This window comes from Dromiciops gliroides, chromosome 3, assembly GCF_019393635.1.
Source record: "Dromiciops gliroides isolate mDroGli1 chromosome 3, mDroGli1.pri, whole genome shotgun sequence".
Classification (NCBI taxonomy): Eukaryota; Metazoa; Chordata; class Mammalia; order Microbiotheria; family Microbiotheriidae; genus Dromiciops; species Dromiciops gliroides.
The window spans coordinates 512916937-512932503 of record NC_057863.1 but is presented as its reverse complement, the minus strand read 5'-3'; positions in this window follow the sequence as shown (position 1 = coordinate 512932503).

The window sequence follows — 15567 nt, the reverse complement described above, 5'->3', positions numbered from 1 at the left end:
AGCTTTGGTAGCTATCTATCTTAGCCAGAGTAAATTTTCAGGAGTCTGACTCATGCTATGGTACTGAAAAAGAGTTGCAGAGACATGGTCTGGGTTTGGGTTTTGTTGCCATACTGTGTGGGTCTCTTAGTGAAGCCTTGGTGTATGTAGTATGAGGTGGGGGAGGGGTACTGAATGAGCTCTGTGTATTTGTTGTTTCATGAATTTATTTATTTTAGTTTCTTTTGGATTCTGTATGTTTTAAATTATGGAGACAGCTGAAGTTTCTTTATCTTTGATGTATAATTTCTGTTTTGGAGAGGTTGGAGACATTGAGAAGATCAGAGAAAAGATCTAATCCTCCATCTTGTCATGAGACTGAAAGTCCAATTGTTAAATTTACAGTGTGAGCATTTGCACCTCTGAAATCAGCAAATGTTGCAAATCAGGGCTTGGTTTATTGGGGTTTTTTTGGCTGTTTAGTCTTAAGAAAGTGATGGAGAAAATGCTAATGTTGCAGATTAGATTTAAGAGTGTGATGTGAAATCTAGTTGTTAAATATTTACCAGCGCACCCCTGACTGTGTTCCACACTTATTGCCCTTTACCTCTGCAAAGACACAGGGAAGTATCTCTTTATAGCTCTTCTTTAGAAACAAGCTCAGTTATTATAGTTTCATAGCTTTTTGTTTCAGTTGTTTCAGACCCAAAGAATTATCATTGCTACCCTCAAACAGAGAGGCCTCTAGTCAGTGACTACAATCCCTAATGGAGGCACTTCTGAGAAATAGAAACAAGAATTCCACAGGATGAGGTGGAGAGGTCATAAACTTCATCTGTGGAAAGAGAACCAATAAGCCAATGAGATGACGATTTGTGCAAGGATTGAAGTCAGTTTAAAAGAAACAAACCAACCACTGGTAAATCGAAGTGTGGAGTTGGTAAGGGCAGAGAAGAGGAAGGCAGATCAAATATAATCACTTTGATCACCATCTTCCCTCAGATTCTTATGAGGCACCCTGAGTACCCTTCAGCAAGAAGTGTTTGGAATAGCAAGCTTCCAGCTAAGTGCCAAATGGGTTTTGACATTAGAAACTGATATGAATTTACCAGTGAAAATGGCATTAAAGAAGAGACATGCACCCTAAGGATCATGGGACCTTTTTACCTGACTTGCAGCTGAAACCTTCTATACATGTTGTCTACCCCATTAGAATGAGAACTCCTCTGGAGTAGGGCCTCTTTTTTTTTTTTTTTTGAGTAGGGTCTCTTTTGTTTTTCTTTTTGTCTCCTCAGTGCTTAGTCGGTGCTTTGCATATAGTAAGTGCTTAATAAATGCTGGTATTTATTCTATTCATTCATTAATTTATGCATATGCATTTTCACCATTCAGAAGATTATAGATTTAGAGATCATATAGTCCAAATTCCTCATTTTACAAAGAAGGAAAGTGAGGCCCCAGAGAGGTTTATTAACAACAACAATAATAACCATTTGTATAGGACTTAGTACTATGTGCTAGCCTCTATGCTAAGTGCTTTGCAATTTTCTCATTTAATCTCACAACAACCTTGGGAGGTTGGTGTTGTTATTACTTATGCCCAACTTTATAGTTGAGTATACTGAAGCAGAGATTAGATAACGTGCCCTAGGTCACATAGGTAGTAAGGAACAGAGCCCAAGATTTAGAATTCAAGTCTTCTGGTCCAAATGCAGCCCTCTTCCCATGACATCTTGCTACCCCTTTCTGGGAGAGCTCTTTGGTGCTTAATAAATTCTTGTTTATTGATCTCTTTCACATAGAGAACTCATTTTAGTTCTACATTCCATAATTTCCAAGAGCCATTTTAATTTGGACTATGTTATTATATGAGAAGAGTTTAGAAGTCTTTGTGGGTGAGGTCCACATGTTGCAGGTAATGTCCCTTGCATGTGAATGGGGGTGTTGTTGCATGGCTCAAAAGGAGGTAGAAGAGACATCTCTAGCCCTATTCTCTCACCATTTTCTCAAAGAGAGACTTTAACTCCTGCCAGGAAGGGATACAGGAAGTTGGGTCCATAGGTAGCCACTCTGTTCTCCTCAGAGAGAAGGGGTAATGGGCTAGAATTATATCCATCTAACTCCCTTAAATCAGGTGCAAACTAAATTTTTATTGCTATTTCATTATTGGAGGGAAGGAGGACCCAAAGCTCTATATCCAAGACTTGACCCTACTTACTACCAAGACAAGTCCCATAATGAATTATCAAAAAAGTTCCATTTACCCAATTTAGTAACAAAACAGAATTAAAAGAAAGTATACATATGAGAATATATACCAAACAATGCAGAGTGAAGGAGGTCTTCCATTTGGAGCAAGGCAACGGCTCAAACAAGAGAGAGTCCTAGATCTTCTCTTTTGGAAAAATTTCTCAAAATCTGTAGTATAACAATATGGAGATGAGGACATGTTAGAGACCACCAACTCCTCTCTCATATTTTCCTAGAGTCTGATAGGGGTTAGCCGCATCCTTCTTCTTTCTTGAACCTGGAAGCCAAAAGTGCCAAAAATGGCTGCAGAGCCCAAAGAGATTCAGATTCTCAAAGAAAATTTGAGGAAGACAACAGAGATTTGAGCTCTCCCACTCTCACAAACTCCATGTGTCCCCTAATGCAGGAATGGGGCACTGATCTCCACCAATAAGCTTTGGAACATGGAAGAAATGTTTCCCTTAATACATATCCATGTTGTATAAATAGTAAAGCTAGACATGGCTCAAACAAGGTCCCAATGTGCAAGCATACCCAATGACCAAACCAGAACAGCAAGTTAGGACTCTGGCTCCTTGATACTCATATAAAGTGGGGTGTTCTTTTTTTGTTTGTTTGTTTTGTTTTTGTTTGTGTTTTTGTAGGGCAATGAGGGTTAAGTGACTTGCCCAGGGTCACACAGCTAGTAAGTGTGAAGTGTCTGAGGCTGGATTTGAACTCAGGTCCTCCTGAATCCAGGGCCAGTGCTCTTTCCACTGTGCCACCTAGCTGCCCCTAAATTGGGTGTTCTTAAATCTGTAAAGACTCTTTGCTGATCTGTTTGTCCCCTTCTACAATTCATACCATTAAATTTGTTTATCCATTCAATGGCTTTTTAAGCATCTTGGTGGTGGTGGTCCTTTGTTCTTGAAGAAGACAAGTGACATTATGGGTGATGACTTGCTTGGGAATGGAATTTAAGTGAGGCAGAGCTATGCAAAGTCATCAGCTTCACTCTCTCTTCCAGTTATCAAAGTCCAGTAGCAAGATATAAGTCAAGACACCTGGTAATGGCTTGAGATATGCCAACAACTGCACTAAATGCTGGAGATAAAAGAGACAAAATTGCCCTTAAGTTGGTCATATTCTATTTGAGGAAAACAACATGTACATAGATAATTAAATATAAAATCATATATATATGCATGTGTGTATATTTGTATATATATGAAAATTTCATCAACAATAATAATTTGCTTCTGTGTGATGTGCGTATGTGAATCATTGTAGCTGTCGAGTATGTGTATCTGTACATTCCTTGATCTCTGGAAATCCTCAAGAATGTCTCTAATCACAGGCACACCGACTCTTTAAAGTTGTGCTGTTCTGGGTTACTTTATCACAATACTTCAGTGCAAATTAATAGATTTCAAGAGTGTATCAACATTTGTGATCAGCATCCACTAACTCTTTTGGCTTTAAGAAAAGAGATTCCTATTCTAGTATCATCCATCAACATAACTATCCAAGCCCTAGCCTTGCTTTAAGGATCAAAGGCTTCACAGAGTAAGAAAATCTCCAGCACATTATCTGCTCTCTTTACTGAGGAACAGAACTATAAATAACTAGGGAAGAATAAACGAGAGCTTTATCCGCAGAGCAAGAAATTTAGAAGGGACTGAATGTATTCAGATCCATCAGCAGGCTAGATACAAGAGTCAATTAGCACCTAAATTATCAAAAATAGTTAGTTATAAAAGGAAGCTACCAGGTAAGTGTTTTATCCCAGAGTCTTTGGCCCTGTCTTTCAGCCTAATGGCTCACCCTGGGAATAGTTTGTGATGATCATCCTGGTTGAAAAATGACTAGTTATGGCTTTGTGCTGGAGAAACACCCAAAGGGAGACTGTAACATTTGTAAACGTCTTGGTTCACAGAACCTACCATGTCCCAACCTGTTAGTTTTAGGTCCTGATTCCCCATGTGAACTTGGCTTTCCACCACTTGCTGACCACCAATGTCAATAAGCATTTATGATCATGAGGCAGGGAGTATAACAGGCCTCTGAGAAGTCAAGATGTGAAATCAGCATTTTCCTAAGCATTATAGTTAGCCAGGCTATTAGATGGGCACTCAGAGTTCTTTGTTCCATTTCCCAGCTTTGCTTGCATGACCTTGGGAAGGTCACTTATCTTCTCCATGTTTATTTCTCCCAGATACTTCCTAGAGACCACAGATGAGACTCCTTAGAAGTGCAATATACAGTCAATGGTAGTTTTGTTACAGTGCGGAGATTCAACTTTTATTAGGCACTGCCCTTATAACAGATATTGCAGAATAGCTTGTATAGGGAGATTTTGTAGTGTCCAAAATAGAGCCCCAAAGACAAGACTTTATTTGTTGTATTCTGGCCAATGCAAAACCATACCATCTCCCAATACTCCTATCCATCATGATGTTTATGCAAGCATTATTATCATTTCTTGGAAGATTGGAAGAATACAGGTTCCCTAACTCTAGGTATTCTGCATTTTCTGTGAATCAGCCCATCATCTTGCTTTGCAGTGGTTATATTCAGAATTAGATAGGCTTCCAATAATCTTTATGCCATGCCTGAATCTCATAATAGGAACATTTCTCTCCACTTCAGTTTGTTCCATAGGTTTTTGGGGTTTTTGTTGTTGTTGTTTTCAAAGTTCCTGGGGAATGAGGCCTCAGCTCTGAATCTGTATTTGGAGAAAATTTGGTCATCTTTTAGGTCACTATTCATTTTGACAGCAAGAGGAGGTGAGCAGTAACAGGTCAATGCTGGCTGGGAGCCATCGAGACAGGGAGGCTCAATTAGAGCAAAATTGTCAACACTGTGGAGACTCAAGAGACAGGCCTCAGATGTGTAAATCTTGGAGCCCTCAGAGGCTGCTTATGATGTTCCCAAAGGGGTCTTGGCTGAAATCACTGTGCCGGGAACATCTGGGAAGCTTTTTGGGTTCTTCTTTCTTATTCTACACCCTAAAAACAAGATTGCTCAACAACTAATTATTTATTATTATTATTTTTTTTACGGGGCAATTGGGGGGTTAAGTGACTTGCCAGGGTCACACAGCTAGTAGGTGTTAAGTGTCTGAGGCCTGATTCGAACTCAGGAACTCCTGAATCCAGGGCCGGGTGCTTTATCCACTGCCGCCACCTAGCCGCCCTCAACAACTAATTATTAAGAAGCCTGCAATATACAGGGCAGTGTGCTAGATGCTGGGGTGAGGAGGGTGGTCAAAGGGACCCAAAGATAAAGAAATCTTGGAGTTTCCAGTCTAATTAAGGGGATCGTAACACACATAATAGGTCACTAATGTTTACGTAGTACTTTAAGGTTCACAAAACACTTTACAAATATTATCTTAACCTGATTCTCAAAACAACCCTGAGAATAGGTGCTATTATTTCTCATCCCCATTTTATAGATGAGGAAACGGAGGCTGAGAGAAGTTAAATAACTTGCTCAGAGTCATATAACTAAGACAGTGTCTGAGGTGGACTTTTCAGGTCTTCCTAAGTCCCAAGTACTCTATTGAGTCACCCAATTGCATCCTCTGTATCTGTGCTGGTCTGGGATCGCACAGGCTTCTTGCTCCAAAGAATTTAAGTGATGATGAAGTGTGGATCTTACCCATGCTCAGGATACCTCTGAGAACAGTTTTGGATGAGGTTATGACCTATCCCCCATAATTCAAGAATAGCATGGGGAGCCTAATGGTGGTAATAGAAGGCACCCTGAGACATTCAAGTTGTCAGAGCTTTGGAATTCCACTATTATTGCTGTCATTTAAAAGCTTTATCAATTAGTTTTCAGTCTTTATATGACGCAAATGGAAACCACTTGTGTCCAGCAAAGAAAGCACTGACTTATTCATAGCCTGCTTTGACATCTTTCTAGGAAGGGAGCCTTAATGTACTCTTCACTCTTGTCTGCTGTGTAATGAAATGATTCCAGGTGTGAATTCACTATGGTCCTCTCTGATTTCTCCTCACATCATCTGTATGTCACTTTGTCACACTATGTGTGAAGCAAGGCACTTTGGAAAGCCCTCCAGATTTGGAGTCAGAAGTTCTGGGTTAGATTGCTTTTTTAATGTATTTTAAATTTTGTTAATTTTTTAAAAAAATTGAGTTCTGACTTCTCTCCCTTCTTTCCACCCCTTCTCACTCCTTGAGAAGGCAAGCATTTTGATATCTTTATACATATGAAGTCATGCAAAACATTTCCATATTACTCAAACATAGACAAAAAACAAGAAAAATAAAGTTTTACAAAGTATGTTTCAATCTACATTCAGATTTGTATTTATCAGTTCTCCCTCTGAAGATATATAGTACTTTTCATCATAGGTCCTGTAAAATTGTCTTAGATCATTGTCTTGATCAGAGTAGCTAAGTCTTCTACAGTTTTCATCATTGCTGGTTACTGTGTACAATGGTTTTCTTGGTTCAGCTCACTTTATTTTGCATCAGTTCATTTAAGTCTTCCCAGATTTTTCTGAAACTATTTGCTCATCATTTCTTATAAACAATAATATTCTACCACAATCATATACCACAACTTGTTCAGCCATTCCCCAATTGATGGGCATCCCTTCAATTTCCTAATTCTTTGCCACCACAAAAGAGCCGCTATAAATAGTTTTGTTTAAATAGGTCCCTTCCCCTCTTCTTGATTTCTTTGGGATACAGACTCAGTAGTGGTATTGCTGCATCAGAGTATACACAGTTTTATAGCTCTTTGGGTATATTTCCAAAATTGTATTGTCCAAAATGGTTGGGCCAGTTCACAATTCCAGTAGTGCAATTAGCGTCCCAATTTTTCTCTTTCCCTCCAGTATTGGTCATTTTCCTTTTCTGTCATGTTGGCCTATTTAACAAGTGTGACATAGTACCTTGGAGTTGTTTTAATTTGCATTTCTCCAATTATTTGTGATTTGGATCATTTTTTCATGACTATTATAGCTTTGATTTCTTCTTCTAAAAAACTGTCAGTTCATATCGTTTGACCATTTATCAACTGGGGAATAGCTCTTAATTATGTAAATTTGGTTGTTTCCTATAATACTTGAGAAATGAAGCCTTATCAGAGAAATTTGCTAATAAAACTTTTAGATTAATTTTTCTGACACCATGACCTTGGGATAGTTCACCTCACTAAGTCTCAGTTTCCTCAGCTGTAGAAAGAAGTGGTTGGATCCTGCTCTCGGATATTTCTCCTTCAATTGTCTGTTGCAGTCACAAGAATTGTGAAGTCATCACACCCCTCTCTTCTTTCTGCCCTCTTCCTTGTCTGAAAAGTCAAATCATGTCAATAAGCATTGATCAAGTGCTTACTACAAGCCAGGCACTTGTACTAAGTACTTGGGATACAAAAAAAGAAAAAAATACAAATTATTGCCCTCAAGGAGGCTTATTACAACTGTGACATAACTATGTTCTTCCTGCTCTCTGCCTTCTTCTTACAGAGCTCTTCAGGTCAGTCACTACAGATGTGAAGTCATTCACGTCCTCTGCACCCTTTACTTAACTTCTTCCTATTACTTCTAGGATTCATTATAAACTCCTCTGTTTGATATTTTAAAACTCCTCATAAACTGACCCCTTTCTACCAGGTCTCCAGCTATTTCTGTGCCTTTGTACTGGCTTGCCTCCATCCCTGCAATACTCAGCCCCCTCATTCCTGCCTCTTGGTTTTCATGATTTCAAGACAAAGCTCAATCCCACTTCTACAGGAAGGTCTTTCTTGGTTCCCTAGGCACCTAGCACTTTCTCTGAAATTACTTCCTTCCTCTCCCTCCCTCCCTCCCCCCCCTCCCCTCCCCCCCCTCTCTTTCCTTCCTCTCTCTCTATCTCTCTCTCCTCCAAGAGAGAAAATTTATATCATATATTTACAGTTATTTCTACATTGCCTCCATTAAAATATTATTTCCTCAAAGGCGGGGGCCATGTCTTTGCCTTTCTTTATATCCAGTGTCTAGCACACGTCTAGCAGATAGTAAATACTTAATAAATTCTAGTTGGACTTTCTACAGTCACTACAAAGATTAAACTTACCCTTTATTTCTTGCTCTTTGACCTCTTTTCTCTCACCTGTCTTCAAAGATGCTCCAGGAGTAAAGTCAGGACACGCTGGCAGCTTACTACTGGGACTAAACACACCAGTCCAGTGGTACTAGGAGTCAGATACTTACATGTCCTGCCATTTTCTCTACGAGCCTGAAACCTGCTTTTAAAATTCGGCAACTCAAAATAATTCTTTACTCCCACTCTCCCTTAAAAACCTTGTTTTGGGGAATCCTTTCCCTTCTGATTTCTCATCCTAGGGTCTATGCTAGGAAATGCAAGTAAGTAGGCAATGACCCAAATCTTGCCATTTGGATATACTACCTAACCACAATATATACAACACTTTACTTAGGGAAATTTCTTATTTTTCTCCATAATCCTTTGAAATAGCCACAGGAAATTTCCTACATTGGAGGTTTCTCTACTTAGGGAGAAGTGTGGAAAGAGTTCAATAACATTCTTGCCTGATGTTCCAGTTCCCTAGAGGAGGGGGAAAGAGAGTATCATAATAACAATATTTTTTTTCTGCAGTGAATAGTGGCATCAACTCTTGTAGCCCTCCCCATTAACAACCCATCAGCCTTCCCAATTACCTACCTTTTCAGCTTTGTTGTGACACAGGGGCCCCTAACTGAGGAGTTTATTCATGGACCTTACACTAACAGCAGTCATTTGGCCTGGGGCTAGGAAATACTAAGAGCTGGTTATAGCCCTAATAAAAATTAGCAATTGTTCAGATTCTAAGTTAGAGCAGACCTTCTGAAACCATCAATCAATGAGCTTGAGAAGTCAGTGGCAATCTTGACAGTTACTGAGATTGGAGGGCTCTTGGGGCTCCTGGGAAGACAGCTCTGTTCATAGTATTTGGCAACACAAAGAGGCAGCAAGAGAACCTCTGGGTTGAATAAGAATCACAGAATCCTAGAGCTGGAAGAAGCCTCACCAAAGAGGCAAACAGGTAAGGTAAAAGACCCGAGTTGGATCTACTGAGTCACCCAGCTGCCATAAAGTCACGAGATCTGGGTTTGGGTCTTGCTTTTGTCAATTATCATGACTTTTAATAAGTTACTTCTTTCTCAGCCTCAGTTTCCTTATCTGAGGAATGAGATTGGACTAGGTGATTTTTTCTATTTTTTTGGCAGGGCGATGAGGGTTAAGTGACTTGCCCAGAGTCACACAGCTAGTAAGTGTCAGTGTCTGAGGCCGGATTTGAACTCAGGTCCTCCTGAATCCAGGGCTGGTGCTTTATCCACTGCACCACCTAGCGCCCCAGACTAGGTGATCTTGAAGGTCCCTTCAGCTCTGATAGTCTGTAATTCTGTGACCATGTCTTTGATCCTGAGTTCAATAGTAAATGGAAGAGAAAGACAGACCTGTCTTGTTGACACAGTTGGCCCCCAGAAGCCAGGGGAACCATTTCATTCATTATATTTTCCAGACTTGGTCTGTTTTAATTACCCAGGGCAGTGTCTAAAGTAACAAATGATACTAACCAGACTTCGCATACAGAGCCATTAAAGACTTCCCCCATGTGATGCAAAAGGAAACGGTACTCCCTGCGACAAACCGTCTCAGGGCATTCCCTTTGTCCTAAGTAGTCTGGAAGGGGGCACTGACACCTGAAGACCCCTGTACCCCTGGCGACCCACATCCTTTTCAGGGACCTCTGCATCAAGCAGTTGCCTGAGCATTATAAACTGGGGGTGGGGGAGAAGCTGCAGAAGAAGGAATTAACCATTTCTGAATATAGAAGTTCAAGGGTCAGAGAGCCAGACTTGTAGTCAGGAAGACTTAGGTTTGAGCTTACCTACTGCCTTTGGAGAAGATAAAAAAAAATGGAGGAAAAAGACCATTTAATCCATTTATTATATACAATATTAAGCACAAGTTTAAGCAGCAAAGAATAGGAAAATCTTTGGCTGACCAACAATATCAATATTTGCTGTGGGGGGACACATCCCCATCTGGCTGTACAACACTGTACACCCCATTCTATACAAACCAGCAATAATTGCATGCCAATATTTACAACCAGTTACCTGATGTCACCTGGAAATATACAGCACAAATTCACAAAGCACCAAGACACATACACATGGAGCAGGGCAGGAATAACAATAGAAGGTGCCTGTGCGTAACCATCGCTGGAGGTTGGGGAGAAACGTCCAACCCACTATACTTCCTCTAGACTCTGCTCTCTCATCCAACTCTGGGGAATAAAACACTGCTCTTTCCAAAAGGGGAAAAACACCTCGATCCAATTGAAAATGCTGAGATACCTCCGAGAGTACTTTTCTAAATCTGCAAATAGTAAATGGAGTTTCCGTTTGTGTTTCCGTTCCATTCTGTAATAAATAAAGTTGTTTACGAGGTGGACAAATTTCAGAACAAAATCGTTTGTAAACACACTGCTGGAGAGCAAAACTTTCTGCACTGATAGAAGAAAATGCTGCAAATATATTTATTTATATATAACTGTATTTTTAATTCTACGAAGTAGCAAAATCCCACAGCAAAAGCATACTGCAATGGTATTATAAAGCGACATGCATTTCGTAGAACACGGGTTTGCTCAATACCTAGTGAACATACGTACTAATGAAAATACATATACTCGCAGAGTGTGCATATACATATAAACACATGCATGGCATTATGAGAGTGATGGAACCTTTTACTAAAAAGAAAACAAATATACTGGAACACATACATCCAAATGAGTGTCATCCCTCTATACTCCTTGAATGATGGTACTAATAATCAAACCATTTTTGCAACTCCTCTTTGGGCACTGCTGCCAGAACTAAGTTTCAGGCCACAGTTTACTTGGCTCTCTTGGAACAATGGTTTCCCAAACCAGAGGTAAATATATTGTTTCAGCAATTCTATGAAAATGAAAAGGATTTCATCAGCATGGACACTGTGGGGACTTACCACACTGATCCAAATCACAACTTATAATGGGAACTGCAAGGCACACAGAACTATCCAAAGTGATAGCGGCTACCCTAGGCAGTAACAAAGTTCACCATCAATAGAGGCCTTCAACTGAAGTTGGATGACCACTTCACTGCGTTATTATAAAATAATTCTGTTTAAGTAAAGGTAGGACAGGATGAGCCTCTGAGGTCTTCCAACCTGGAAATTCTGTGATTCCTAGAAAAGGAAATCAGCTTTGGGAGTTATAACTTTATTTTTGCACACACGAAAAAAATTGGTTTTACCCAGTTTGATTACCCACTTTATCCAAGAGATTTGGCACCAAAAATTGAATAAATCTACCTTTAAAGGGAGAATATTTGTCTGCACACCAAGAATATTCAAAGCAAATTACAGGCAAGATGTGGTTCAGGCATGTTTTAATCAATGGCAGCAGCATGGAATAAATGTATGGTGCCCTAAGCAGAAGTCTTTAAAGGGTATATCATTCACTTGGATGTATAAGGTCTGGTGTATTTGCTAAAAATAAAAATTATGTTTAGTCACATCACTTGATAGTTACTCCTTGTATATATGCACTTACATATATACATGTATATGTACACCATTAAATATTTAGAAGAGAAAAGAGTACAACTACTATAAAAAAAGAAAGAAACTTTCAAAAGGGGCATTTTTGCCATTTCTTTGAAGAAATTCACTACTAAAATGCTAACCACTGTCATCTCCCTTGCTGACCATTTCTTGGTAACTTGCTAAATAATCCATTTGCATTAAGTCCACACTTTTGCAGGTACAAACACTTTAAACAGTCCACACACTGAACACACATACTGTAAAACATTTAGATTTCTTCATGAAGAAAGAAACAAAGGTTTACAAAATATATACTGAGTCACCTAAGGTCTGGGGACAGGAGTTGGACTGACAAGAAGGAAGATGCATATCACACAGTCTATCTGGCAACATGAAAGAGTGTCCATGGGATTTCTCTTGCTATAGACATAGCATTCCTTTGATAAAAAGCTCAAAACCATAAAGACTGACACAAAAAATGTCTTTCAGGTACAGACAAAAAATAAACGCATAGAACTAACAAGACGGGTGCTAGAAAACATATCTCTTGGCTTTACACAGTTCTCTGTGATGTAAAGGTAGCATCTCTGACTTTTCTGGCCACTGTTCCATTAGCTGCCCCCTCATCATTGCCTCTTTACATACAGTATTGGGCTGTAGTAGGAATCTCTAGGTTCCTGGTAGGTGTTTGCATTGGGGAACCCAAAGATAATCTCCTTCTCCTTCATCACGATGTTATCTCCATGGCAACCAGAGTTCCATTAGAATTCAGCATAAGGGTTTGTGTTTTGGCCACCATAGTTATATATGCTCATAGCCATATGATAAACGGGTAGACTGAACACAAGGAATGCAGATGCTTGAATAGAGGCACTGAAGCTTACCCAGGAATCACTCAAGTCTGGGGTGGGGCTAAGCTCCAGGAAGTTTTATTCCCTGGTACCTGAGATTCAGGAGGGAGGCTCCCTTTCATGACTGTTCACAAGACCTTCTTTGTGTTAAAGACCAGAAATTCACTCTAAACAACTGGTCTCCAGATTCAAATCAACTTTTCTAATTGAGTTCAAGAACACACTGAATAGACTCCAAAGGCAAGTGCTCGTTTCTGACCCTCAAAGCCTTATTTCTAAGGGGAAGAAAAGGCTCATTGGCTTTCATTTCACTGCAGAGAAGTCCAATGCTCCTCAATGGAAAGAAGTGAATGATGTCCTACTCTGGAAGCACATTCAGGATAAGCTAAACTTGGCACTTTTACCATTGTCTGGGTAACTAACAACTGGGAAGTTCAAGAGAGCAAGGATTGAAAGAAATGAAAAGAAGACATTCTTGACAGGTTATGAAGGCCTCTTTTCTATTTTGGTGTGTGTGTGCTGGGGGGAAGACAGGGCTCTTCTGTTTTTAAAACATAGCTGAAAAATCTAGTGTCAAAGGACTACCAGTGTTTCATATTTGGTATAGCCCCTAAGAATACCCTTTGTACACATTAACTATAGGATAGGTGAAGTTTTTTTGATGAGTTGGAAGGTGTCATCTGGTCCAATTTCCTATTTTAACAAGAAGAAACTGAGGCCCAGAGATGCTAATTTGGCATGATTTCATCATGGTTAATCTATTCAATGTTGTCAATGAAATAATTTGAATAGTATATAAAAAGAGTTTATTCATCTCTGGGCTTTTCTGTACACATATCAAAGTGCCATTGACTCTCCATCCTAATAACATTCCCAGTGGTATTCTATGATAAAGGCCTAAATCTGCTGAACATGTGGATAGAAAGTCCTTTCTCCTGGTCAACACAGAAGTAATTTCAGAGAGCGCTTTCTTTTGTTAGCACTGTTTGTTAGAGAATGCTAATACACAATCTTTATTACTAATAACAATGGACATTTCTCACCTATGGCCCTTAGTGATAGAATTCAAAGGTCTCAGTTCTGGGCTTTCACCCCAGTTTTCTGTATACTACAGATGTGACAACATATGGATTATTAATCCCTTGCCTCTGAGAGGATCATTAAATATTGATGATGCTTGAGATCAAGGGGCCAATAATATCTTCAAAAGTAGTTGCTATCAGCTTAACCCTGTCACCAGTCCTAGTAAAATGGCTCAGAGATGAGGATAGGAGCATCCAATCCACTTTGCCTCTCACCTATACTCCACCCAACCCTAAAAGCCCTGGGATTTCACAATGAAAGAGATAAAGAGGACTGCCTTCCGTGAACCTTGTCACATGAACAGAGAGCAGGTTTCAACAAATGAATATGAACCAAAATCCATTCTGGATCAAAAGTTAGTGGTTTTCTCCTTCCTGCTCAAATGAAAACTCCTTTATTTACTTTCATCTTGTCAGGTTGTGAGCTCATGTTCTGGGGAAGCTGTGATTTATACATCAGCTAAATTCCCAAGATTTGCCTTAAAAGAAGAGGTCAGACAAGTGGGGAGGGAGGATTCCAAAGGTATTTTTATCTCTAGCTGTCAAATAGGTGAGACCACACACAAGATTTCACTTTTTTTCCTAGTAGACCATTGGAAGAAAAAAAAACTAGAAAAAAAAAGAATGAAGGAGAGAGAATGGTAAAATCTGAAACAGAAGAACCTTGGTTCATCCCATTCACTTTACAAAAAAGGAAATGGAGGCCCAAAAGGCAAAATGAGTTTTCCATAGCCAAGTTGGTTGTCATGGATGGTTAGATAAATACTCCTTTACTGACTGATTTGGAGCCATTTTGGAGGGGTAGTTCTGAAACCAAGGCTCACCCCTTCATGACATGGAACTTTCCAAATGTTCAAGGGAAACCAAATTGAGAGTGAGGAAACATGCCATGTCACTTTGACCCGTTCCACTCCAGGAGTGCAAGAGGAATAATAACTACCTAATATATCATCTATTTTTAACTTCGATGTCCTCCCTGCCTTGTCTAAGAAAAACTGATCAGAAGAATAATACTAAAATGCCTGTACTATATGTGCTAGTGTTTTACTAAACACATTCTTGGCAGAGGGAAGCTAAAGGCTATATCCAACCAAGAAATCTGCTGCTCGTTAACAATCGTGGGGATGAGGATGTAGGTGTATATGTAAGGGAAGATGTTCTGGGTCCAAAAGTACAAGAAATCTTCAACAAAGATGGCTGCCGAGGTCCAGAAGCTCTTTGCAAACCATCACCGAGTTTATTAAAGCCCTTTTCCCCACTCTCTTAACTAGAGAAATCTGAATAATGGGTTGGGTAAGAACAATTAAACTCCTTTGAGAAGAGGTCATGTGAGTCTGAGAAAAGGCAGTGCCATGCTCTTAATGAAAAAAGTCATATATCAACGGTGTATCCTACTTCATCAAAGTTTAACAAGTGTTTCACAGTCCAAATGGTTATCACATACATGAGCTAGGGGCCTGGGATGGGGTGAAGAAAGAAGTAGGATTAGAATATGGCTTTAGAAAGCTACTAGTTAATTACAAAAGCACAGAAGGAATAACGGGAACACTTATAATGATGGCTCTTAGAAATCTCAGTTCTAAGAAGAAAAAAGGACGAACTTCAAGAAGGTGGAGAGAGCACCAAAAACCCAAGGAGAATGACCTCTTGGAAGACACTGCTGAATCTAGGATGGGAAGGTAAGAAGAGGTTGTCCAATATCCTGGAAATCTCGATCAGGCAATGAGATTGCTTAGGGACGGCCATCCCTTTCCAAATACCCCACCTCCCTGGGGATATCTAATTTTACTTACTCACCACCCACACTGA